Genomic DNA, 27,623 nt, shown 5'->3' with positions numbered 1-27,623 from the left:
ATCCTCAATATCAAGTTCGAAGACCTACAAACTGCCATGTTGAAAAAGTAGCAGATTTAATTAACTCCAATGAGAGGTCTTGGATCACTGCCTCGGTGAGTACCCTCTTTCCTCCTGAGATTGTTGAACACATTTTATCTATCCCTCTTGGTAGACGTCCTGTAAGGGACAGATTGTATTGGAAACCAGAACGGAGGGGTCTTTTCACAGTTAAGACAGCCTATTGGGTGGCCAGGGAGCATGTATTGGGGGATGTGTTGGCATCTACATCAACTGGGGATCCGTTTTTTGAGCTATGGAAAAGACTTTGGAAAACCAAGGTTCCTGGAAAAGTCCAAATATGTGTTTGGAGGGCATGTCACAACTTGTTACCTACCAGAGACCGACTTCTCACAAAGGGCTATGAAGGAGACTCAAGATGCTTGTTATGTATGCATTCAGTTGAAGACACTGCTCATCTTTTTTGTAAGTGTCCAGTTGCTGTTAAATTCTTTTCTACTCCTCCATTTCATCTGCAGAATTCCTTTCTACCTAATGTTGTCTTCAAGGAATGGATGTTAGAAAGAGCATTAAACCTACAAACTGAGGTGTTTGAGAGGCTTTTGATGGGTATATGGTCGCTCTGGCAGAACAGGAATGGTATGTTATGGGAGAATCAGTCAAAACCAGCTGCTGATCTTTTTCTAAGTTCTATGACTTGGCTGGATGAATTTAGGAAAGCTCATGCATCTTCTAAGGTCAAACGGTCACAGGTCATAGAAAGATGGCAACCTGCACATGGTTCGACAGTTAAGATTAATGTGGATGGAGCTTTTCTGCCATCATTTAATCATGGGGGCCTTAGAGGCATAGTTTGTGACTCAAAGGGCCAATTTATTGCTGCCTTAGCTCACTCTGTGCCGCATGTTTCTTCAGCTAAACATACAGAGCTGCTAGCTATAAGAGAAGGCTTGGATCTTCTTCGACAATTGAATATTGATAAAGCCATAGTTGAGACGGATTGTCTAGCTGCAGTACAAGATATCTCATGCACTGAAGCTGCACTCACAGACTTAGGTAGCATTATAGATGATATTCTGATGATATTACATAGCATGCCAGATGTGCAAATCAAGTATGCTCCTCGAAGCTGTAACAAGGTGGCTCATCGTCTTGCTAGCATTGGATTTGAGTCACCTCAAAATGAGACTTGGCTCTCCCATACTCCTAGTTGTATTGCTGATGTACTACTCCATGAGAGTAACCATTTGAACCATTAATAAAATGCTTACAGTTTCTTTCAAAAAAAGAAAGTGAGAGGTTGCACTACTAGAATTCTGTTCATTTACATCAGTCCAGAACCGATGTAAAACTAAATTCTAACCGATCTCTTTGTGGCTGATGTAAAAGATATAGACATCAGTATAAGCGAGTTTTTAACCGATGTCCCAGACAACATCCAACATCGATTCTGAAACACAAATCGATGTATAATCGTTATAATCATCATAATCTTATATGTTAACTATATTTAATTCTTCATATTTTCACATTTTATGCTTAATAAAGTATATCTCAAACAATACCTAAGTGAACATTTAAATCGATTACAATTTCAGAAATGATGTCTAATACTCTTGTAGACATCAGTCTCCAAAAACATTTGTTTGTTCGTGTCCATTTTTACGTGCATCTTGCAGCCTTATTCTCCTGAGAATGATGTATGTGCCTTTAGGCAACATCGGTTAATCTATTAAGAATGATGTTTTATGTTACTAGGAAAATCGCTTTTTGTTGGTTGAAACGATGTCTAGTAGTTTTGTAGACATCATTTCTATTTTTCAAAACCGATGTCCTGTATTTCATGGAAAATCAGTTTACTTTATAATAGCTGATTTGTACGTTGACAGTAGATAACGGTTTGGTGTTTAGATATCGATGTGCATTGGTTTTGTGTACATCGATTTTGGGGTCACATTTCGATATGTTGATAATCATGAGACATTGATTTTTATTTTGATACTGATTACTAATGACAAGAAACTTTTTACTGAGATCATGAAGCTGCAAGTTTAAAGTTTTAGCTACTTGGTTGTGCACACTAACACATCCAGAAAACAAATTAAGTTTTCATAAAATTGCTCCTTTGCACAAAAACATCACAATTCTCACTTTTTGCAGAATTTTTATCGTCATGAGAAGATGAAATGAGATGTTCTCCCAGGCTTTCATCGTCTTCCCCACCTTGATGCAATTGGTCAGCAGCTAAGTACGTCTTCACTCCTACGAGTGGATTTCCATTTGTGTGGAAAACGCTGCATGTTGAAGTCCCTTTTGCCATCATGGTTAAAATCCCTGTCGTCCCGTCTTTCTTTGCCCTCTCTCCTCTCCTTTTCTTTTTCACCATGCCTCCTTTGCCCTTCTATTTTTATGCACAACTAAGCTTTGAATAACTGAAACGATGAATTTCAATGTTACTTACAAAGCAAAGATGAATTTTACGTACAAAGCAGTCCATTTTAATCTTGCAGAGTGGACAAAACTCAATTTTAAACAAAAGCATCATAAAATATAAATCCTACAGCTTCTTATCAATTAGTTATGGCTTCTCTCTTTATTGCAAAAACAAGCAGTTTACCTGCTTTTCTTTTAAGAGAACATATCTTCCAATCCTGAGAAAAGAGAAGACGAAACAAAGTTACAACAAATCAAAGAAAAAAATCAGAGAGAGAGAGAGAGAGAGAGAGAGAGAGAGAGAGATATCACAAAGAATATCAAATACTCAGATGGAAGAGATACCTTCTTGGATCTAATTCTGCTAATTGCTTTCTCAAGTTTGGTCTCCACACCCTTGATCTCCTTGATAGACATATTGCTAAACCCTCAGCCATATAACCCCTGGATATTAACAGTATGTCAATATATATCTACCAAGGTGAAATTATTTTGTTATATATATAGGGTTGACCTAGTCTCTCTGAGGTTACTTGTTACTGTTTTGCAAAGTGGTTATCTGGGCAAGCAGTTTGGCAGCTTCTTGCTGATAGTACTGAGATTTATGAACATACACAAACTAATGGGTTTAGAAACATCTCACTGAGAGCCAAAATGAAGATTCATTCAATTTTGGCATACCAAAGAATGCACACCTTATATGTTCTGTATACTCTTCTTGTTTTCTCTTCTTGACAGCTCTTGCCTCCTGTAGTCGAATGAACATACAAAATTAGAAACAAAATGACATGCAATTATAAGATCGGGCAACATGTTACAAATTATTCTGTTTTCTTTCTAAGGGAGGGTCGTAGAAAGAAATGTGTAACTATTGCCACTCTAAGAAAACCAAACACATGCTTTTATAATGTAAGATAGTTGAAGTTCATCATTGGACATGAACCAAAATACTCACCGTGAAAAGGTAGAGGCATCAGAATGTTTCAGTGCAGGCCTCTTCTCAGTCACCTCCTTGTGTGAACCATCCGAACTTCTTAAAGATAGTTCCAATCCAAAGTGCTTCATACCATCATCTTTTCTGTTAGAACTTCCAACGTTGCAGTTGGGCCAATTGTCAAAGGTGCAAAGCAAGTCCTTGGCCCCAACTGACTGTTCAACCTCATATGGAAGCTGTGAGTTCCACTAGCAGTTTTAGCTTTTTCTTCACAAATTTCTGCTTGGATACCTTCATCTTGAACCATTGTTTTAGCAGAAACATTTTCCTCTCTCAGTCTTGAGGCAACTAAGTTAAGGGCTTCATCCAAAGGTATAATATCTGACCCAAATGTACTTGAATTCTCTGTAACCAGTAACTGTTAGATAGGCCTTGCTAAAATTACTAGGGTAAAAACAAAAACTCCAAAGAAATAATCAAGGGGGAAGCAAGACATATCGCATACCTTTAGTTTCACTCTCATGCACAACAGATTCATTGTCCAATCTATCACAATCTTCAAGCATTTCAATATCTGTATTGCTCAAATTAGAAGCACTGCCATACTTTAGCTGCGATATATCCTGCATATTTTGAATGCATGCACTTTCAGCTTCCAAGTAAGGAGTTATACAGGAGTTCTGCACAAGAGGTAGCAAAACATGCAATCTGCATATGAGACTCCACAAAGCTAATCTATTCTAGAAGGAGGAATATATCTCGAGCTATAAGCAACCTCATGAACATGTGCTGGCTTCATATATCTAACAACCTATTTTTTCTTTCTTTCTTAACTGTTATGAAATAAAATTGATAACTTAAAATGGGGAATGACCTTTGATACTGGTGATTCAGAATTGACTTTAAATCATTGATTGTTTTTTCTTGATGTAGCATATCGAATCTCAGAAACTAGCCGAAGTTAACAATATACTGCATCATTCTCAATATACACCTATAACATCCTTCATGTCAGAAGTACAACTAATACCCTTGACTAAAAGCAAGATCACTCTATCATAAATAGACTTACTTGGGCATCACTTGTCAAGACAGAACACAAGAAACACTAATTAGTTAAAGACTATACAACCATCAAAGTCAAACAAATACAGAGAATGAATCAAAAAGTTACTTAAAGAGCAGAGCGAAAAAATCTAACTTATAGTGTGCCTTCTCCACACATGTTGCCACAATTAGAAACAAAACTCCAGCCATACAATCATTAACAGTGCAAAACTCCAGCCTACTTCAGTTAAATGAAATGTTTATCATCTGCACTATTTTGCAATTCTTTTGTTCTGAACCAATTTTGTTTTATTTAAACTATAGATTGACAGTAGCTACTACTTATATGTTGTTCACATACATATACACCAGCTTAACATCAGTTTCAGATAGCAACACTGTCGCCTGAAGGCATTTGCTCTCTCAGCTATGGCGGCCTGTTTCAACACACAAAATCAACAGCGTCAGCTACTATATTCTATGACAAATAAAGATTAAACCTTTTGTGGACAATAAATACAGATTCCGAGAAGGCCAAAATGGGTTGGAGTGGGGGTGAATTATACAATTAATCCATATCGTGAATTGAACATTCCCACATGTATAAAACTATCAAAATTATAACTATAAATCTAATGTTATATACAATGGTAGCAAGTCAAAGACATACTCACCTTAATAGATTGAACAACCCGAACATAATCTTTCGGGGGTTGACATCGATGGCTGGAGAAAGATTTGAGAGGTTTTACTGTTGAATGATGCGGGAGAAACTCAAACTAAGAGAAGAGGAAGCGGTGGGTTCCAAGTCTTGGTGCAAACTAACCTGTATAGGTGAAACAGAACATCTAGTCTTGGTGCAAACAGAACTTCACCATGGTCACTTACTTCTTTTCGCTTTTCGTTTTGCCTCTCTTCACTCTAGATCTGGGCATCAAATGGCATCTCGGTTGTGCCCCATCTTCGATTTCGAGTTCAGTAGTCAGAAATTATAGTTGGAGAAACCGCAATCAGGGTCGGGGTCAAACCGATTCAACCTCTTTCAATCACAGATTATAGTTGTCATCAGAAGATGGGGTAGGAGACGGAGAAAGCAGGAGGAAGTTGGGGTCAAGGTTGGAGGAGGTAGATGAAGGAGGCGAGGAGGTAGATTAAGGTAACAAGAGCGGCGAGTTCGAGTGAGGAGAGAGGTGCTCGAGTTTGGGAGGAGCTCGAGACTAAGCTTAGGGTTTCTGTTTCAGTTTTTGGGGCTCTATTTTTTTCTAAGTGTGAAAATTTTAAGTTTTAGTCCCCACGTCCTTGAATTCATTAAAACACTTAGCGTGTCCACGAAAATGAGGTTCCCACAAATTTTCAAACAAAACTTTTAACACCGGTCATTTTAAGAACCGATGTTAATGGTATACATTTAAATCGGTATTTTTCTAAAACGATGTTAACTTACTTTTTTACATCATGTGCAAGTCTGACCGATTTAAATGACGTGATGTAAATGAATAGATTTCTAGTAGTGTTGTGTAGACGATTTGAACAGAGAGTAATTTTTATTATAAAAAAGATATAATTAATGAGTATGTAATAACATGTGTAAAGTATAAACATAAATGGCCATGAGGTAGTGATGTCGTCCAATTTCAATGTATTTTACATTTCATTCACCAATCATGTTAATTTTATAAAATTTGGCTAGAAGTAGACTCTTCTTTTATTCTGGATTTTATTAAGTCTCCTTTGTTGGTCCCCTGGCAACTTCGTATTATTAGATGGCTCAATTGCTTGTACTAGATTTTTCAAATGATTTTTCGTGTATCACATATTTTTCGCAAATGTAATAAGGTAGCTAATGTTTTGGCAAATTTATGGTACGACTTCTCCTAACATGGTATGGTGGGATGCTCCTCCATTTTTTTTTATCGCATTGTCAGAGTGACCAATTGGGTATTCCTCAATTTCGGTTATGATTGCTTATTTCTTTTTGTTACTTTTGTAGGAAGGTTTAGTTTTGTTCTCCTCCTAAGTTGCTACTTTTCTTCTTATTTTTTAATAAATTCAAATAAGGGGAAGGCCCCTTATTTGCTTCAGCTAAATTTTTTTTTAAAGTTATTTATTTATGTATTTTTTGTTCCATTATTTTCATGGAAAGAAATGTTGCAAGGAGGTTATTTTCATATAGGCCTCCGAATTGTCAATGCACTACAACCAAATTAAAGTTGCATAAAATAAATTAAAAAAAAAAAAAACAACTAAATTGCAGTAGTAAACTGACGAAACTTGGTCAACACACCACACAATAATAAAAATGAAACAGAAAAATACATTTTTGGACCCAAGTATGGAGGGTGCAATTTTTTATAAGATCAAACTTTTGGTACGAGATTTTGAAGCAATTACATGGAGGAAGATCTAGATGAAATGAAACCAAACTGCTCACACAATAGCGAGGATGACACTCTTTTGTTTGGGACGAGTTATTGGAAGGAGACTAAACCCACATTAGCTATGTCGGTGATACTCTTTTTTGCCACATCATAAAAAAAGCTTGAGACTGTAATTGAACATTATTAATGAAGTTCTTTCATTCAATAAAAAATAAAAATAAACAAACGAGTTGAAATCATTCAACATTTTGTAAGGCAGTTCTGACTGGAATTGGCCAAGACCAATGAGTTGAAGTAATTCCACAGTTCAAATGAGATCTCGATCATTACGTTTGTTAAGGAGCTAAGTAAGCCATGCACTTTCTCCCAAAACCTGAGTTGCAATTCATTGCTCTCACCCAACAGTCTTTAACATTCATTGCTTTTTCAACCAACACCGTAATTCATTGCTCTTCACCAAACTCTATGATTTCACTTTCTGTTCCTTATTATGATAGTGGAGAACAGAACACACTCTCACTAGCTAGCTAGATTAATTTGGGTACTGTGGTTTTCACACTCATTGCTGTTGTTCTTGCTGATTTGGGTACGTACTGTGGTAGGGATTATAAATAAACCAGCAAATAAAGGTGATCATCTCCAACTCCAGGAGGTAGCTAGAGAGAAAAAAGAGCTAGCTCTAAGTCAGTGAAGACCATATTAGCAACAAGAAAATGAAAGTTGTAGTAGTAACAAGTCCAGGTGGTCCGGATGTTCTCAAAGAAATCGAGGTGCCTGAACCAGAACTAAAGGACGATGGAGTCCTGATAAAGGTGGCTGCCACTGCCCTGAATGAGCCTGACCTTACTGCGAGGACGAGGTCTTTGCCGCCGATGCAAAGGGAGTACCTAGGTCTGGAATGTGCAGGAACGATCGTGAAAGTCGGGAAAGACGTCCAGCGATGGAAAGTCGGCCAAGAGGTGATTTTCAATTCAGATATTGTTTGTCTTGAGGTTTGTTTGCTTGCAGAGCCACAGAGGAAATGGTGTAAGAAAAACAGTTCTAGTCGTAAATAAGAAAAAATATTTTATTATTATTATTTTTTTTCCCTGTTGTGGTAATTGTAAGACAAATTTTGATTAGCTAACCATGAGTTCATTTAACCTCCCAGGAGGTGGTAATGGGCTTTAGTAAAACGCTACATATTAGGAATTAATATATGCTCTAGTTCATCAGACATTTAATTTGCTTAAGCTCTCTGCTTATCAATGCTGTGTGATTAGTGTACAATCTGATCTATCAAGTTAAACATGTTATTGGGACTACTACTACGTCATAAATTGCTCATTACACAATTTCGCAATTTTTAACACCTACATTTAAGTATCAACTTTATCCTGATATTACACCAATACACCTTTGATTTTCTGTTGGCTGGGATTGTTTATACATGTGTCTGCATTGTTGCTACTATCTGCTAGCTATCCCCTCTATACCCAATGTCCAGTTTTTAAATCATTCGCGTTCTTTAGGCTGTGAAAATCAGGGCAATTTTTATTAATTTATTTCTTTTGTTCAAATGAATTTCCTCAAATGGATACGTATAGGGAAGTAGATGATCAATTTAATGAGAACATTGATCGAGTTTATAAGCAAAAGAAAGGCGAAAGAGTTATTAAAATGGATAGTGTAAGAAAGGTCTTCGACATGATGCCAGATCGAGATATTGTGTCCTGGAATACGGTGATTGCCGGGATGTATGAACAGGCTTTAGCAAGGGTGAGAGATGGGGAATGCCAACTTGAAGCCTGATTCTTTTACTTTGTCTAGTGTTCTTCTGGTTTTTGCAGAATATGTAGATGTTATTAAAGGGAAAGGAGATTCATGTGTATGCCGTAAGACATGGATTTGATGCAGATGTGCTGATTGGCAGTAGCTTGATTGACATGTATGCAAACTCTACCCATACGGACGACTCTCTGAAAGTGTTCAACCTGCTACGTCGGCGTGATTCCATTTCATGGAACTTGATTATTGGAGGGTATGTGCAGAATGGTATGTTTGATGGCTAAAACTAAGCCAACAGATGTCTCCTTTTCAAGTATCATTCCAGCTTTTGCCCACTTGACCACTCTACATCTGGGGAAGCAGCTCCATGGATACATAATTTGGCGCGGATTTGAGGATAATATCTATGTAGCAAGCTCACTAGTGAACATGTATGCCAAATGTGGTAACATTACGATGGCAAGGTAGATTTTTGACAAATTGGAGCAACATGATATGGTGTCATGGACAGCCATGACTGTGGGATATGCATTGCAGGGTCATGCCCGTGAAACCATTTCCTTATTTGAGCTGACGAAAGGAGAGGCACTTGTTTGAGCCCAAAAGCAATTTTGGCAAAATCGTTTAGTGGGTTCGAGCCAGCGGGCCGATACCTGCGGCCCAAAAATAAGGCTATGCGGGTTTGGTTTATAGTTTCGCTCATCCCTTGTTTCGTAAGGAGACGAAATCTTATTGGAATCGAGTAGTAGAGACTAAACAGGAAACTTCAATTAAGAATCCTTCCAGGGTAAGGAGCAGTCGAAAACCCTAGGATATAAATACAGGGTTAAGCGGCGAGATAAAGGACCTCTCTCGAATCAATCAATCCCAGCGATTACAAAGCCTCCCCGGAGCAAACCTTCAACCTTGTTGAAACCCGGTGATCACCCGCCAGTCCTAGTCTCCTCGCGAGCCGACTGTCAGCCACACCAGATCAACCCGGCGACCGTACTTTCAGTTCCAGTCTCCTCGCGAGCCGACTGCTAGCACAACCGCCACTGTTACTTCCAGCGAAGCAAGGGTAACGCACTCGCAACCCAGCAAAGCTAAAGTCACGCTTTAGCAAACCCGTGCTTCTCTCAACTTCCTAGTGATTGCTCTGCTTAGTCTACAACACTAAGTATCGATTCGGTGAACGCGAAGAAACCACAACCAAAGTCCTTATCCGTAAGGCGAAAGTCCTTTCCCGAAAGGCAAGAAAAGAACCCTGTGACGAGGTTGGTGCTCTCCTCGTCCACAGCGCTTGAAGAAGAAGTCAGGTCACGGGACTACCCCAACGACTGCACCCGGCGGTGCTGGCACGCCTGCGCAACCACTCGCTCAAAAGAGACTGTTTGCAGCCAACTGGTTTTGGAGCCAAACATTTTGGCACGCCCAGTGGGACAACAATAGTGTTTCTTTGTGAACGCAACCATTGGGAAGTCTAGCGATAACCCCTACCAAAAGGGCTACGCTAACTGCTCAAAGCATAAGACCTCCAGTTACAGACCGCATTCTCGTGCGGACTGTCTGTTGTGAATTTGGCTCGTTGATATGCCTAAATTGATTAGGATTCAAGGCAAAACCAGATGGGTAAGTGAAGATTAGTGCGCACAGGAATTCTTCTAGTATCCTAATGGGTTTTGGAATAGGAAGAGTTATTCCTATTGATTTAGACCTGGAAAGTAAGTTCTATTCTAGTTAGGAATAGGAAAACTAGCTATCTTTCCTTGTTCTAATAGTTTTAGGAATCCTAATGTGATATGTTTGTAACCAGCACCTATAATCTATAAATAGGGCTGCAGGGAGCTCATATAATGTGTCCTCAGATCAGATCAGAGAAGAGATCAAAGAGAGATCTCAGAGAGTTCTCAGTTAACATACAAACACAGGGGCAGGGAGAGCCAAGGGTGATAGAGAGATCTATCAAAGAGGTTGGGGATTAGCATAGGGATTTCAATAAGTACTTGTAATCAAGTTGTTATTCTCCATAGTGCTAGTGATTCTCAAGAGAGATCACACAGAGGACGTAGGCAAAGTTTTTTGTTGAACCTCTATAAAATTCTGTGTTCGTGTGCTGTGGTTTTCTGCTGTGATATTTTGCATCATCATCCTATTATTGTTTGCACAGTCATAAGCCTATAAAGAGAAACAAGGTTCTGGGTAAAAGGTGCATATTTACTACAAAGTGGTATCAGAGCTTAGGCTCAAGGTGTTTCTAAGATGGCAGATGACAAGGCAGATGCAGGCAGCAATGTGATGCCCATTATGTTGAATGGGAATGATAACTTCACATTATGGCAGAGGAAGATGAAAAGTGTCTTGATTCTACAAGGTCTGTACGAGGCTATTCTCGGGATAGAGAATAAGGCAGCTAATATGGCAGACAAGGTTTGGCAGAAGATGGACAAGAAGGCAAGGAGCTTTATAGAGCTACATCTTGCTGATCATGTATTGGTTCATGTATTGGCTAGTGCCGGTGGGAATATGAACAGCAAGGAGACCTGGGATTATCTCGAGAAGGTTTATGCGGGTAAGGTTCATATTGGTGAGAATATGGACAGCAGGAAGACATTGGACAATGTCAAAGAGGTTGACGCGGATAAACTCTTCTTGAAAGACGAACTCTATAGTCTTCGGATGGAAGAAGGTGGGGATCTCCAGGATCATCTGAATAAATTTCAGATTTGTGTTGCCAATTTATCAAAGGTGGATGTGAGGTATAAAGATAAGGAGAAAGCACTTATGCTGCTAAGATCTTTACCAGCTTCATTTGAGCACTTCATCACCAGACTTGTTTCCGGTAAGGATTCTCTCAAATACGATGAGATTACCGAAGCTATTCAATCTTATTTTAAGATGAGTAGGGAGACCAAAAGCTCTCAAGGAGGCCTTCATGTCAAGGGCAAGGAGACAGGTCAGTTGACGAGTAAGAAGGATAAATCTGGTAACAAGGGTACATCAAAATCCAAGGAAAAATACAAGAAAGGCTACTTCAAATGTGGTGCTGCCGACCACTTGAAAAGAAACTGCAAAGAAGGGAAGGTGAAAGCAGAGGTGATGGCAAGGAGTTCAAACACAGCCAATGTAGTCATCAAACAAGATAAAGATGACGGTGAGCTCCTTGTGGTAGCAGCCAGCTCCAATGCTTTCAGAAATTGGATTTTGGATACCGGTTGTACATTCCACATGTGTGCAATTCGAGAATGGTTCGACACATATGAGGAGAGTAGCAGCGGAGAGGTTTTTAGGGGAGATGACTCACCGTGTAGGATCCTAGGTATTGGATCAGTGAAAATCAGAATGCATGATGGAGTTGTTAGAACGCTGGAGAATGTCAGATATATTCCTAAGTTAAGGAAGAACTTGATATCTTTGGGTACTTTGGACAAGGCCGGATATAGGTATCGCTCTGAAGAGGGAAGACTCAAAGTTCTCAAGGGATCACTTGTTGTGATGAAGGGCGACATTCAACCTAACAACTTATACAAGCTTCAAAGGACTGCAATAATAGGTGGAGTTGTAATCTCTGCTGAGGTAAAAGACAAGACTGAGCTATGGCATCATTGCCTTGGGCACATGAGTCAAAGAGGAATGCAGGAACTCCACAAGAAACGTAAGCTAGAAGGTATCAGTGTTTGCAAACTGAACTTCTGCAAGGATTGTATTCTTGGGAAGCAGAAGGTGGCATTCAAGTTAGCAAATTGTGAGAACAAAAGCAAATGATTGCTGGATTATATTCACTTAGATGTATGGGGCCCGGCACCAGTAAGGTCTATGGGAGGCTTCCAGTACTTTGTTACTTTTCTAGATGATTTTTCGAGGAAGATTTGGGTCTACTTTATGAGGGAGAAATCCGAGGTTTTCACCAAGTTTAAGGAGTGGAAAACAGAAGTAGAAAATCTAACAGGCAGAAAAATCAAGTATTTGAGAAGTAACGGTGGCAGTGACTATAGAGTGAAAAGATTCTTACAATTTTGCAAGGATGAAGGAATCACAAGACACTTCACCGTGAAGGAGAATCTCCAACAAAATGGAGCTGCTAGAAGGATGAATAAAACTCTCTTGGAGAGAGAAAGAAGCATGCGGTTGCATGCAGGATTACCGGACACGTTTTGGGCAGATGCAGTTAACCATGCGTGTTACTTGGTTAATCGGTCACCATCAAAAGTCTTGGACTTCAAGTGTGCAGAGGAGGTATGGTCTGGAGAACCAGTTGACTATTCTAACTTAAGGGTGTTTGGTTGCAGCGCTTATGCTCATATTTCCAACAATGAGCAAACCAAACTCAGGCCAAAGTCACGCAAGTGCATATTTCTCGGTGTTGAGAAAGGAGTAAAAGGCTACAAGTTATGGGATATTGTAAGCAAGAAAAGGGTTCTAAGCAGACATGTCATTTTTGATGAGGAGACAATGCCGTTCAATGAAGTCAAGACAAGTGAGGTGAAAAAGAAGACTGATGTTGTAGAGAAAGCAACCGAAGTTCCTCTAACCAAAGGGATCATGGAAGAAACTCCAGCTCAGGTGGAGCAAATTGAGCAAGTGGAGCATGATAAAGGGGTTATCGAGGAAGAAGTCTTAGAGCAACAACAACAGTCATTAATACAAGCTCAGGTGGAGCAATTAGCACTGCGAACCTACGACTCAGTTCGTCAGTCACTTGGGCAGGAGTTCCAGAGAAGCATAGCATTGGACAAGTATGCTCTAAGTTTGAGTCCAGGAGATCCAACCATGTATCAGGAAGCTATAGCAAATGATGTATGGGAAAGTTGGATAGGAGCTATGTTAGAACAGATGAAGAAGTCCATGCAGAAGGACTTGGTTCAGGAGTCGGTTCCTAAGCCCAAAGAAAGAAATCAGGTTGGCTGTAAGTGGGTTTATAGGAAAAAGGAAGGAATGCATGATGAGGAAGCCATGAGATTCAAAGCTCGGGTATTGGCCAAGGAGTATTCGCAGAAAGTAAAGGTCGATTATGACCAAATCTCACCAGTGGATAGCTGCGTTTATCATCATGTGTTCAAGGATAGTATGGTTTTACTATTGCTACTTTATTTAGGTGACGTGTTGACTACATGTCAGGATATGTCTAGAATTCCAAAGTTAAAGACACAACTAGGGAAGGAATTTGACATAAAGGATCTAGAAGCTGCACGGCAGATCCTAGGAGTGAAGATAAGGAGGGACAGAGAAGCGGGAAAAATATGGCTGTTTTATGAACCCGTGTCTACTCCACCAGTAGCACACTTCCAGTTGAGTGTGCAGAGATCATCTACGAAGGAGTTAGATGAGATGATGAATGTGTCTTATGCAAGAGTAGTGGAATGTCTTATTTACGCTAGAATCTGCACAAGACCAGGTTTAGCTCAAGCATTGAGCATTGTGTCAAAGTATATGGTGAATCCGGGCAGACGGCACTGGCAAGCAGTGAAGTGGATTTTGTTTTACTTGAGAGACACGAAGGAGCATGAATCTGTGTTTGAAAGACAACAAGAACAAGCATGCATTGCTGGTCCTAAGGGTTCAGATTTGGCAGGAGACATAGACAAGACAAGACTTGCAACAAGTTATGTTTTTACTTGTGGTGAAGGTTTAGTGAGTTGTAGAGCAACCAAAGAATCAGCTACGACGTTGTCTACCACTGAAGTAGATTGCATGGCACTAACAGAAGCTTCCGCAAAGGCATTATGGCTTAATGGATTAATGAGTGAGTTTGGAATTCAACAAGAAGCTGTGATGAAGAATGGGGTCATCAATTTGACAAGGAATCAAGTGTTTCAAGCAGAGACGAAACACGATGATGTTCGTGGTTATCACAACGAAGGTTGGGTCAACTCAAGGAAGATAACAAATGAGAAAGTTCATTCAAGGGAGAATGTCTCAGATTGTTTGACTAGGACCATTGCCATGGAGGAGTTCAAGTGTTACTTGAACTTGCTCATTCTTACAGCATGTTGAGATTGAGGTGGAGCACCTCCTCACTTGAGGTGTGTTGAGGCAAGAAGAGTCTTGCCAAGGTGAAGGTTCTTGAAGGTTTCAGGATTACTTCAAGAAGTACAAGATATCCTGGAGGTTGCAGCAATCAGATTTTGGTATCAACTCACCAAGGTGGAGATTGTTGTGAATTTGGCTCGTTGATATGCCTAAATTGATTAGGATTCAAGGCAAAACCAGATGGGTAAGTGAAGATTAGTGCGCACAGGAATTCTTCTAGTATCCTAATGGGTTTTGGAATAGGAAGAGTTATTCCTATTGATTTAGACCTGAAAAGTAAGTTCTATTCTAGTTAGGAATAGGAAAACTAGCTCTCTTTCCTTGTTCTAATAGTTTTAGGAATCCTAATGTGATATGTTTGTAACCAGCACCTATAATCTATAAATAGGGCTGCAGGGAGCTCATATAATGTGTCCTCAGATCAGATCAGAGAAGAGATCAAAGAGAGATCTCAGAGAGTTCTCAGTTAACATACAAACACAGGGGCAGGGAGAGCCAAGGGTGATAGAGAGATCTAGCAAAGAGGTTGGGGATTAGCATAGGGATTTCAATAAGTACTTGTAATCAAGTTGTTATTCTCCATAGTGCTAGTGATTCTCAAGAGAGATCACATAGAGGACGTAGGCAAAGTTTTTTGTCGAACCTCTATAAAATTCTGTGTTCGTGTGATGTGGTTTTCTGCTGTGATATTTTGCATCATCATCCTATTATTGTTTGCACAGTCATAAGCCTATAAAGAGAAACAAGGTTATGGGTAAAAGGTGCATATTTACTACACTGTCGTGGTCTCTCTGAAGAACAAGTGACGCAACGGTTCTCTCTTCAGCCCCAATCACCCGTTATGTCAACTGCACAAGAGGAGAATCGCTCGACCGCGACTGAAGGTCAGAGCGTCAATGTTAATCAGGCCAGTGAGCCTGTTATTCCCGCCACTGTCAACACTGCAGTGGAAGGTGAAGAAGAAGAGGCTTTTGTTTCGAAGCCTATCCCGGAAGGAGCGATCATTGAGGAAACACTTGCGATCCTCATGGAGAATGTCGACAATCATCGCAAGAAGATGGACGCTGATTTTGCCAGAGAAACCGCAAAATCAGAAAAGCTCCTCCGCGAAATTGAGCAGCGTATGACTCTACACACGGAGAATACCCGGCAGCAGATTACACAAACAGAGAGTGCCTTGAAGGCGCAAGCTGTAACCATCGCTGCCGAACAGGATCAGCGTCATAGGACAATTTTGAACGCTATAGCGGAGCATACCAAGCAAACCGCGTCGAATATGGCAGATCTTCGCAAGGATGGGGCCAACTTGGCAACGGAGGTGGCTATGCAGAGAGCCGAATTAAACCAGGCGAAAGATGTAATGAACAAGGCCTTAGGGGATCCTAACGCTATCCTTGGCTCTCTTGGCTAGCCATCCGGTTCAGGCAAGTACGTGCCACCAAATCAGCGCGAGAAGGCCAACCAAAATGCTGGTTCTTCCTCAGCTACTGTTGCTACTGCTCCATCGAGGAACAAAGAACAAGCCTTGGTTATTAATGGCAGCAAAGAAAAGACTGCTTCATCAAGCGGACAGGCCACCAAGAAACACCAAGTCTCGAAGGGTGCAGGAACTGCGTCAGAACCTGTGACTTTCGTCCAGTACGATAGCGACGGAGCAGAAATGGTATATCAAGAATTGCCGGGAAGTTATTATGCGCTCGACCAGACTGGCGCCCCGATCAAAATAACCGCTCTGTCGAAGGAAGAGGTTACCCCTGCAGTAACTCTCCAGCAACAAGCTACTACCCGCATTGTGCATGTCGGGGAAGGATCAACAATGGTAAACCAGGCAACCCATGGACAAACTGCTCACCGAGCTGCGGTGATGCCTCCTCCGCCTCCAGGCCCAGAGTATGTGAGACGTGATGAGGTAGAGGAGATGATCAGATTGGCAAACCCTAGAGCCCAACCGGATGGGGTTTATGAGGGACCTTTCCCGCTACACATCATGCTCGCACCTTTCCCTCGAGGTTACAAGAATATCATCTTTTCTACTTTTTCAGGGGAGGACACGGAAGATGCGGCAACACACCTGGCCAGATTTAGGGTGCAATGTGGCCAATACCAGAATGATGATGTCCTCAAATGTAGGATCTTTGGCACTTCGCTGTCCGGCGCTGCCTTCAGATGGTTTTCCAAACTCAGACCAGGGACAGTGGCGGATTGGCAGGCAATGAAGCTACTTTTCCGTGAGACATTTGGAAATATTGAACCTGAAGTAGACCTGGCCTCTCTCACTCAGATGGCCCAACAGCCTACAGAATCGGCGGTCGCTTATCTTCAGCGCTTTCAAATCCAGAAGGCCAAACTAAATGTCATCCTGCCCGAGAAGGAGTTGGTCAAGTTGGCGGTCAAAGGTTTGGAGCCCCGACAGAGAAAGAAGCAGCATGGCAGCATGATTCAGTCGATGGGAGAACTCATCACGGAGGTGGGTAGTTTTGAGCATCTCCTCAGAGAAACAGATGCAAGGAAGAATGCTTCCAGAGGGACGTACGTGCCCGGTAAACACCGTACTGTAGCATCCCTGAGCTACCAGCCAACCACTTACGACCCTTATTACCATCACAACACTGGAGAAGTGGTCCAGGATGATGAAGAGGACGAGGATCATGATATAGCAGCTTATGAACTGACCGGGAAGAAGAACCCGTCTTTGAAGCAGTTGAAGATTTCAAAGGAACCTGTCAAGCTCAAAACAATGGCCTTCACCAAACCGGAGTTCGCGGCATATACCTATGATGCCAACAAAGCTCACGAGATCCTCGACGAGATGATTGCTGCGAAGATGGTGAAGACTAATTTTGGGCCTTTTCCACGGCCAGAGCAGCTGAAGGGAAAGAAATACTGCAAGTTCCATAATCTGTGGAACCACAACACCGCGGACTGTGTAAAGCTCAAAGACCAAATTCAGGTATGGCTTAATAACGGTAGTTTGCAGGTAGAAGCTCCGGTCACCGCGGCGGCACTAGTTGACGTGGATCCCTTCCCCGACACTGGGGTCAATATGGTCAATGTGGAATGGAACAGACAGCAGCGACGGAAGACAACTCTGAATTTGGTTCCGAGTGAACAGGGTCACAGGTCCATCGCGGATGAAGCGTCAGTTAAGGGTAGGATCGAGGCAACCAACCAGGCCTCACCCGTGATCCTGTGCTCGCAATGTAAAGAGGAATGTGGTATCCAAATACCGCACGAGGAAGTCGAGCAGACATTTCACTTTGGTTCCCTACCACCAGTCAAGTGGGCCTCATCATCGAGGAACTATCAGCCTACCAGCCCAAGAGAACGGGAGGAGATGGCATCACCATCATCCCCCAGAAACTCCAATTTATTCTTGAAATTAAAAGCAGCCGCCAGCGATCCGAAACAAGAAAAGGCCAGAAGCGGTTGCAAAGATATTATGACCAAGCCCTATATACCACCTGCTTCAGCTAATCCTATCAAAGAGGGCAGATGGTACACCAGGGAAAAGGGCAAGGCAGTGGAGATTAGCCCGTCCCGGAAGAGGAAGTTACAGCGCAGGTTCGACGAAGCTAAGCGCGCTCTAGAGGCTTTAGACCAGGTCCTGATCAAACCTTCCCAACTGGTCAAGTCGCCCGAACAATACCAGAAAGAAATGGAAGCGCTGGTCGCTAAACCATTGAGACCTCCCCGTGGTCTTAACAGACAAACAGATTCACTAACAGGGGCTTCAAAGCCCAGTGTGTTTTGCAGGATTACTAAAGAGCGCTCACCACCTCTTACCCGAATGGAAAACTCGCCAACTCGGCGTCCGCATGTCAGGCGCAGGCTCTCCCATGAAGCATCAGTGGTCAAGGCTTCGGTCTTTGACAGGCTGGGGGGTAAGGACAGAGTTAGTAACACTTTGCAATGGCGACCCAAGAAAATCCAAAGTGTGGTCATCTCTGCCTCAGAAGAACACAGGGAACCGGAGAACCCTAAGCTGGTTGTTGTGGAGCAAGAACTCAAGCCACAAGGGCTTGAACATTGCCAGGTAAAAGGCCTCACGGAAGGGTCGTTAGTAGATTACTTGGCTAGGCAGCTCCAAACTGATATCCCGGTGGAAGAACCCAAGCTCGATTTGGATGACGACATGGAGGGGACTGAGACAGCTGACGTCTCTTGCAACATGGTTTATGTACTTCCCGCGAAATATGCATTGCCAGTCGCCGCACAGGATTGCGTGGGGACAGAGGAAGAGGGTGTGCAACCATTGCAGGTCACTTCAGCAGCCGCGACACCTGTAGAAGACAGGACCTCGCCGGAACCTGAAGAGGTTCTGAACAAGGGATCATTTATGAACTTCTCCAAGCCAACGCCAGCCATGGTCCAACACATGCGACCGCTATACATTACGGCAGACATCGGCGGTATCAAAGTCAGCAAAATCATGATTGACACTGGAGCGGCCGTTAATGTTGTCACCACTAGGACCATGCACTTGCTTGGGATCAAGCGGGAGAAAATCCAGTCCACGTCTCTTGCACTCAAAAATTTCGCGGGCACTGTAACAAAAACCTTAGGGTTATTGTTCTTGCGTATTAAGGTCGGACCAGCAGAGGGGGTTTATGCCTTCTTTGTGACGGATTGTTATGCGGCCTACAGCGCCATTTTGGGCAGAGACTGGATCCACCGGAGTTACTGTGTGCCCTCGACACTTCATCAAGAGCTGGTTATGTGGAATAAGGAAACAGACACGGCTGAGGTGGTCCAAGCTGATCCCAGTCCATTCCCAGTCTCCGCAAATTATGTAAATGCCAGATACTATTTGGAGCCTATCACTCCATTGCAGGTTAGTGGCATCGATGATAAGGGCCGCCCTACAGGGGTGATGGCCTCTGAACTGGCACAGTGGGGGCTCACGCTCGCCAAAGAAGGCTTGGAAAGGCCTGGCCACGCTGTGCCCAAACCTTTAACAGATTAATGGATTACGACCTCGCGGAGGAGGGGATAGAGGCCTTCCACTCGATACATGAACGGCTGTCATCATACATGGTGGAAAAAGAGGCTTATGATCGCATCGCGACCTTAGAGGTTGTTAATGAAGAACTTTCTGACCTGGAGGATGACGATGAAGTCAATATTCAACTCGCCCCGGCGGCGCTGGACGACACACCTCCCAAAGTTAAAGACCCTACTGAGAAAGTTAATCTGGGCACAGTGGACGAGCCTATAGAGGTATCTATCAGCGCTTATCTAGAGCCTAGCGAGAAACAAAGGCTCACCGACTTACTATTAGAGTTTAAAGACTACTTCGCAGAGAAATATGAAGACATGCCCGGCCTGTCACCAGATTTGGTTTGTCATCAACTACCAACTCTTCCTGACAAGAGGCCCGTCAAGCAGGAACCTCGACGAATGAATTCGGAGACCCAGATTCTTGTAAAGGAAGAGGTAGAGAAAATGCACAAGTCAGGTATTATAAGGGTTGCCAAGTATAATCAGTGGCTATCTAATATAGTGCCTGTCCAGAAAAAGAATGGCAAGATGAGAGTCTGCGTTGATTATAGACTTGAATCTCGCTACACCTAAAGACGTTTACCCCATGCCGGTCGCGGATATGTTGGTAGATGCGGTGGCAGGCCATGAGTTGTTGTCCTTCATGGACGGTACTGCAGGATATCACCAGATTCCGGTCGCTGAAGAAGACAGACACAAGACCGCTTTCCGTTGCCCTGGCTTCGCAGGAGTTTTTGAATATGTGGTCATGCCATTTGGCCTGAAGAACGCCGGTGCGACGTATCAGAGAGCCATGAATTTGATCTTCCATGACATACTAGGAAAGGTTTTAGAGGTGTACATTGATGACGTAGTCGTCAAGTCTCAGAAGAGAGGGGATCACATCGCAGATCTCAGGAAAGTATTTGAGCGCATGCACAGACATAGGCTCAAGATGAACCCGGCCAAGTGTGTGTTTGGGGTTCAGGCAGGAGACTTTCTGGGGTTTATAGTTCATCAGCGAGGAATTGAGGTCCCCGAGGACAAGGCAAGTGCAGTCATTAATGCATCTCCCCCGCGGACGAAAAAGGAATTACAGCGTCTGTTGGGTAAGATTAATTTTCTAAGGCGTTTCATTTCTAACTCTGCAGGAAAAATTCAACCATTCTCACCTTTGTTGAGATTACAAGGGCGGAATGAGTTTGTGTGGGAACCCAAACACCAAGAGGCTTTCGACAGTATCAAGGCCTATTTGGCAAACCCACCAGTCTTGGTTCCACCTAGGACCGGGATCCCATTAAAGCTGTACATTTCAGCAGCCGAGGCTTCCATTGGCAGTCTGCTCGCTCAGGACGATGAGGGAGGTGTCGGCTCACATCATTTCTCTATGCTTATTCGGCCTTCTCTCTGTGGCCTATTGTTTTTGTATCTGCTCCCCGCTGAACATTGGGGGGCAACTCTATATCTAGTTGGGCCTTTTCGAGGCTCTATTTTGTAACAGCCGATACAAGAGGCTTTGTTTATACTCATAATCCAAGTTATCTCAGTTACTTTGTTTTTATTCACTATCTTGACAAAGCGTGTGAAGAATAGATGCGAGAGCCTATACAAGAGGCTTGGTTTTAGACTAACAAATTTTTGCAGATTTCTGGTTAAAGCAAGATGTTTACTCATAAAGTGGCTTTGCAGCCAGAAGCATACAACAGAATAGAGTAATACAATTTCTCATACAATTACAAAGGCGGCTTTGACAGGAGCCTAAAGGTTTAAAAGTACTGTTTGTGGTTACGGGGAGAAGGATCTAGGCGCGGCAAACCTTAGAGCATTCTTCCTCTCTTCTCTTCACTCAGATCCTCCTCGGATATGAGTCGCCACTACTGTCATCGGTACTGGAGGAAAAGGGAAGGGACTAGCCCTTCATACCACTTCCTTGGGCCTTTCCTCCAGGCAGGAGTTGGGGACCAGAGCGAGCGCGACTCACAACCACATCTACCTCCTGGGGTAAAACAGAAAGTGCGTACCCAGGCCCCAGAGGTAGACCGCGGAGGCAGAACAGTAGACCTCAGAGTGGTCTTCCGCCCTTCCTCCGCTTGCTCCTCGCGGACAGTCTGAAAAGTTGGACTCCTCAGAATGTTGTTCTGCCGCGTTAGGAGCGTGGCATGTTCTTCGGTTTAAATGAGACTGGCAAGCTCATCCAGATTTTCATAAACCAAAGACATGCCACTGGACCTGAGATTAGGCCATGAGGCCTACCCAGGTCCTGAGATTAAGCCATGAAGCCTAAAATTTGTGGCTGAGAATGAAATCATGGTGGGAAGATCTCAGAAACTGCAGAATGAGCAACAGGTCTTGCGAGGTTATCTTTGGGAGAGACATGGTGGTTTGGTTATCGCTTTGCCCTGGATACTAGTATTTATAGGACCAATTGTGTACCACGCGATAAGCAGTTGAGGCATTTTCAACGCCATCAATGAAAGAATCAATGCAGTTAAATGCTATGATCTCGGAAATGGAAGATATTGAAAACGCGTGGGAAGCAGGACAGTCTCCGAGGAAGTAACCGCCCAGATTGGAATTATCTTTCCAACGGTTTTGCTTTTCATTAATTGTCAGAGTCTAAAGTGATATTTGGGCCGAACAAAGCGGGCTAAGTCTTAAATATTAATTTTCTCCATACAAAGCAAAATGGGCCTGAATTAAGAGGCCTAAAAGTTTACGACCCGCATGGGTCAGGCGAAGCAAATGTTCATCTAAACGAAAGCTAGCGTCAGCAGCAACTCGCTCTTCTTGTCGGACTGCTTCACGTGCCTGAGCTAAGTTCTGAGACATTGCTTCGAAGGCTGCTAAGGGCTGCTCTATTTGAGGTTCTTCTTGCTCAAGTTGGGCCGTCACCGCAACTAACTGGGCCTGTGCTTCAATCAGTTGGGCTTGGAGATCCTGAATGTGGGTTCGAAGGTGGTTCTGCGAGATCCGTAGGTCCCTGAAGCGAATAGCTCGATCGCCTAAGGAGTCGCGAGATGCTTCCATTTGGTGTACAAGGCCGCGATAGTGAGCCTGGACCTGCCTGACCTGCGCGGTCGCGGTTGTTCTCTCGTTAATCCGCGCAGGGAGGTTTTGCAAGAGCTCATATATCTCAACGAATTCAGCTTCAGTTATAGTTCATTCGCGGCGAAGCACCATCAGATATTCTTGAGCTTTGGCAGGTGCGCCCGGCAGTAAAATGTCAAGACCCAGAAGTCGCTGCAGACTGTCCCTCGCTTCATCTGTGACTCCTAGGGGAGCCACTTAGAGTACACGAACGAGCCTTTCCAGCCTATTAGGAGGCTCGGGAGGAGGAACGTTGGCAATAACATCAGCATCATCAGCAGCAGCGGCAGGGACTTCCTGAGGTTCGACAATGCGGGCCGCGGTCGGTTCCGGTGCTGCATTCATATCAGCGCCTACTTCTGGAACCTGGGGGGCAGGTTCTTCAGCCACCATGCCCTCACCAGCGGGTTCGGCAGGGTTAGCGACATCGACCTCATCAGCAGGGACGTTACTCTGTAATGGAGAAGGATTGTCAGATATACAAAGATGAACAAGAGCTGAGGCATTAATTTTGGACTTAGAGTACCTCTGTGATAGGAGCTTCGTCTGAGATACTTACAGGTGCGGGCTCTTGAACTGCCTCACCAGGATTGGGATTAGGCGATACATGCGTTGACGGTTGTGCAGCGATCGGATCCTCAGGTGGTGCATCCGGAAAGGGTGCATTTTCTTCCGGTTCAGGTGAACTGTCCTCTATGATCTGCATAGGAATAGAGGCTGAATCGCCAACGGTGCTGATGGAAGGGGGAAGATTTTCAGGGCCCACGGGTGCTGGTGCTTGTGAAGCAGTTGTTCCTTGACTAGCAGCTGAAGAGCCTTCCCCAGCATGTTCAGATGGCCTGCGACGAACCTGTGAAGGAAAAGATTATGAAGTATGGACAGAGGTATAGATAATCTCTAGTATGAGCTCCTTGCTTCTTACCAATCGGTCAGCCAGTGGTTCGTCTCCTTCCCAGGGGTCAGCGTGAGTGTCCGAGCGACTGCGCTTGCGAGCTATAGCGGCCGCGACCTGTCAAAAACAAGAGGTTAGAATTTAACTCATAGAGTATGATCCTAAAGATAGAGGGTTCTTACGGTTTGTGGATCGTCGTCATCAGAAAAAGAAGAGTCTTCGGCTGCAGATTCAGCGAGTACTGCCTTCTGTTTTCCAGATTGGCCGGCGGCCGGGGAAGCACTGGTTGTGCGGTGGCCAGGGCGCGACGCACTCCCCTAGCACAAACAAGTATTATTAAAAGGGGTAAACAATGAGGGAATTAGCAGAGGTTAAAATTACGGTACTCACTTCTGGAGGAGGTTCACGAATTATGATGCCAGCCTGGGCCGGGTGAGGAGCTCGCACAGGTCAGACCACTTGAAGGAGCCGGGGCCTGGTAGTGTCTTCAGAGAAACAATCGAGCATTTCAATATCGACAGGATATGGATTCCTAAGCTCACCAAAGAGGGTAGCGAAGAGTTCGTCATCTGGTTGGGTCCAACAATTGACGGAAACTTCTTTCCACCAAATCTCATATCCTTCTTCAGTTCCGTCCACAGCGTCGATGGTCTGGGCCCAATCAGGGAGCTCGACTAGCGCGAGCATGCTCTGTGCCGGCGGGGATCCTGAGGGGGGCCCGAATCTTCGCCAGGAAGTGTTGTAGTTCCAGGCATCGTACAGAGGGACTGGTACCAATTGGACAAGGCCGAATTGGCGGGCAAAATGATTGGGAGCATAGAGCTCATAGCTGAGTTCTTCGGCAGCGATCCAGATGTCCGAACAGGAGACTGCGCGGCGAAAAGCCAGGCAAGCGAGGTTGGGATAGCGAGGATCGCCAGGAAGAAAACCATATTCGAGCACAGAGGGGAATCTTCTACCCAGAATTATATCACAGTACGGCATCTCATCTAACAAATACAGATAAGAGAAACACTCGGAATAAGGGGGAGATGAGTACTTGTCCTCGCGGCAAAACCATCGACCTAACAGTTGATCGGCCGGTGGAAGTAGCGGGATATCTTCGCGGCGGAAGAATTGAAAGTATGTCTGGATCCAGAAATCCAAAATCCAGAAAGGGCCGGAAATGTTGGTCTCAAAGGGATGCATCGTCGCTTGGTACAGCATGCGATAGAGGGCCCCCAATACCGGTTGTTCGAGCCCGATGTTGCGGCCGTTGTAGAGGGCCGTTGCTAAGGAGGTCCAAGTGCCAGTGGGCTTACAGGAGGAGGTGCAGAATATGAACTTGCAAAGCCAATACTCAAGGAAAGCGATTCCTCCGGTCGCATTGTGTTCCCGGCTGTAATATGCCAACCATCTCGGGTAAGAACCACTATGGGCGCTGCGACCTTGCTAGGCCATGGTCAAAGTAAAGTTGGCAGAGTCAAATTGACCATGCACATAAGGTTCGCCATCAATGGGCAGGCCAGTGATGGCGAGGATATCCAATAGAGTGATGCTCATTTGACCAAGTCTAAAGTCAAATGTGTTGGTGGCGGTATTCCAGAAACAGAGGAAGGCAGCGAGTGGCGAGCGATTACCACCGCGAGGAAGATGGAAACACAAATCAATAGTGTGGGTGATGCCTGCTGCATTCCAGCGACCTAGATCTCGTGCCCGCGTCTCGCGATACCAAGAATTCTCATGTGCACTAATGGAGGATGGCCAATTCCCTATCTTGGCCCGGTGGTTTTGGGCACCCCAACCGCTGAAGTCTCCAGGAGTCCTTCGGAGGACTGGAATGGGCCGGCGAATAGGAAGACCGTATAAGGCGATGGCGTCGTCCGGGATAACGCCTCGCGGTGCTGGGCCCAACCCGGTGTGATGGTCGGAGAAACGAAGGAGTAGGGGTCGGTGAATAGAGGTTTCTAGATGAATGCGAGCACCGATGCTAGTGCCCCAAGTCTGAGCAGCCGTTTCATTTAATTCTTCTTCCTGATCAATGATGATTTTCTTAGGGGGAGCCATTTCTGGAACGTTTGCAAAGAAGATGCGGGCAGAAATGGGTTTTTCTGGGTTTAAGAGATTGGAGGGGCTTCTGATGTGACAAGGTTGCGGCTGTGAGTTTAAATAAAGGATTTTGTGAGGGAAACGATGCGACAGAAAGCGTTTCACAAACGGAAGGACGCGACCTTCATTAATGGCATCGTTTCAAGCGACCGGCACGTCTTTCTAAGTCCCCTTCAATCAGTTGCGTCCCAATGGGCCTGATTTCGCGGCCTGGGGGGCAATGTTTGAGCCCAAAAGCAATTTTGGCAAAATCCTTTAGTGGGTTCGAGCCAGCGGGCCGATACCTGCGGCCTAAAAATAAGGCTATGCGGGTTTGGTTTATATTTTCGCTCATCCCGTGTTTCGTAAGGAGACGAAATCTTATTGGAATCGAGTAGTAGAGACTAAACAGGAAACTTCAATTAAGAATCCTTCCAGGGCAAGGAGCAGTCGAAAACACTAGGATATAAATACAGGGTTAAGCGGTGAGATAAAGGACCTCTCTCGAATCAATCAATCCCAGCGATTACAAAGCCTCCCCGGAGCAAACCTTCAACCTTGTTGAAACCCGGTGATCGCCCGCCAGTCCTAGTCTCCTCGCGAGCCGACTGCTAGCACAACCGCCACTGTTACTTCCAGCGAAGCAAGGGTAACGCCCTCGCAACCCAGCGAAGCTAAAGTCACGCTTTAGCAAACCCGTGCTTCTCTCAACTTCCTAGTGATTGCTCTGCTTAGTCTACAACACTAAGTATCGATTCGGTGAACGCGAAGAAACCACAACCAAAGTCCTTATCCGTAAGGCGAAAGTCCTTTCCCGAAAGGCAAGAAAAGAACCCTGTGACGAGGTTGGTGCTCTCCTCGTCCACAGCGCTTGAAGAAGAAGTCAGGTTACGGGACTACCCCAACGACTGCACCCGGCGGTGCTGGCACGCCTGCGCAACCACTCGCTCAAAAGAGACTGTTTGTAGCCAACTGGTTTTGGAGCCAAACAGCACTAAAGCCTACTTATGTTGCTTTCATGGCTTTTGTGCTTTTGTCAAACATATATTCTGCTGCTAAGAAATGAAGAGAAGTAGCAGAAATGAGAATCTCGATAGGAGATAAGGGCATGAAGCCAGCCTGCAGCTGGATTGAAGTTAAAAACAATGTTCATGCTTTTGTAGCGGGAGATGAACCCCACCCATATTATATTGAGATAATCAAGGCTCTGGAAGTTCTCTTGGAGCAGAAGGAGCGAGAAGGGTATGTGCCAAACACAAATGAGGTGCTCCAAGATGTTGAAGAGGAGCAAAAGAAGTACCTGTTGTGTCACCACAGTGAGAGGCTTGCCATAGCATTTGGCATCATTACCACTCCTGCTGGGACCGAGTAACAAAAAACCTTCGGGTATGTATGGATTGTCATACAGCAACAAAACTTATATCCAAGATTGTCGGAAGAGAGATAACTGTCAGAGATAATAGCCGGTTTCACCATTTCAAGGGTGGAGAGTGTTCATGTGGAGACTATTGGTGAGAGAACATGATGAGATGATCATACCAACCCACTTAAGCCCAGCATCATAATTCATAGCAGCACAGGACATTTAGTCAGGTGTATCGGAATCTGGTGCTGTCATTGACACAAGGTGCTGTTTAACACTATAACACCAATTGGAGCTTCGAGCAAGGAGTGACTATGTTCTCATATGACTTGAAACTTCTGACCGTACTTTATAGACCTGACCTGCTTTTAGCTTTCTACTTCTCTCCTAAAATATATATATATATTTCTTTTGTTCGGAAAATCACGGGAATTTAGAGTGATATTTTAGGTCTTCAGCAGTTTAGATTTCGTTAACTTGTTAGTTTATGCTTGTTGCATCCAGATGTTTTGGTTAGGCCCCCCTCCTTTGTCATTCAACTCATTTTGGATTAATAATTGGAGTGTTAGGGAGGTTATTGTTCCTATTCTAGCACTCATTTCATCCAAAAAACAAAAAAAACTTTCTTGCTTCTTGTGGCTGCACTTGGCTGAGCTCATATTTATTAGA

The 27,623-nt window shown here is 43.9% G+C and overlaps 1 long non-coding RNA gene and 2 pseudogenes across 1 annotated transcript; 2 read left to right on the top strand and 1 right to left on the bottom strand.

Annotated features, from left to right (window-relative positions):
- Positions 1–3,746: 3,746 nt before the first annotated feature.
- LOC112168391 lies at positions 3,747–4,453 on the bottom strand. Its single transcript, XR_002924224.2, has 3 exons — positions 4,440–4,453; positions 3,873–4,047; positions 3,747–3,772 (listed from the first exon to the last, which is right to left on the bottom strand). It is a non-coding gene; the product is annotated as an uncharacterized LOC112168391 (long non-coding RNA).
- A 3,885-nt stretch (positions 4,454–8,338) lies between these two features.
- On the top strand, positions 8,339–9,156 carry LOC121049174 (annotated as a pseudogene).
- A 15,053-nt stretch (positions 9,157–24,209) lies between these two features.
- LOC121049173 lies at positions 24,210–27,110 on the top strand (annotated as a pseudogene).
- Positions 27,111–27,623: the final 513 nt, after the last annotated feature.

This window comes from Rosa chinensis, chromosome 5 (assembly GCF_002994745.2).
Source record: "Rosa chinensis cultivar Old Blush chromosome 5, RchiOBHm-V2, whole genome shotgun sequence".
Classification (NCBI taxonomy): Eukaryota; Viridiplantae; Streptophyta; class Magnoliopsida; order Rosales; family Rosaceae; genus Rosa; species Rosa chinensis.
This window is presented reverse-complemented; position numbering and strand designations above follow the sequence as displayed.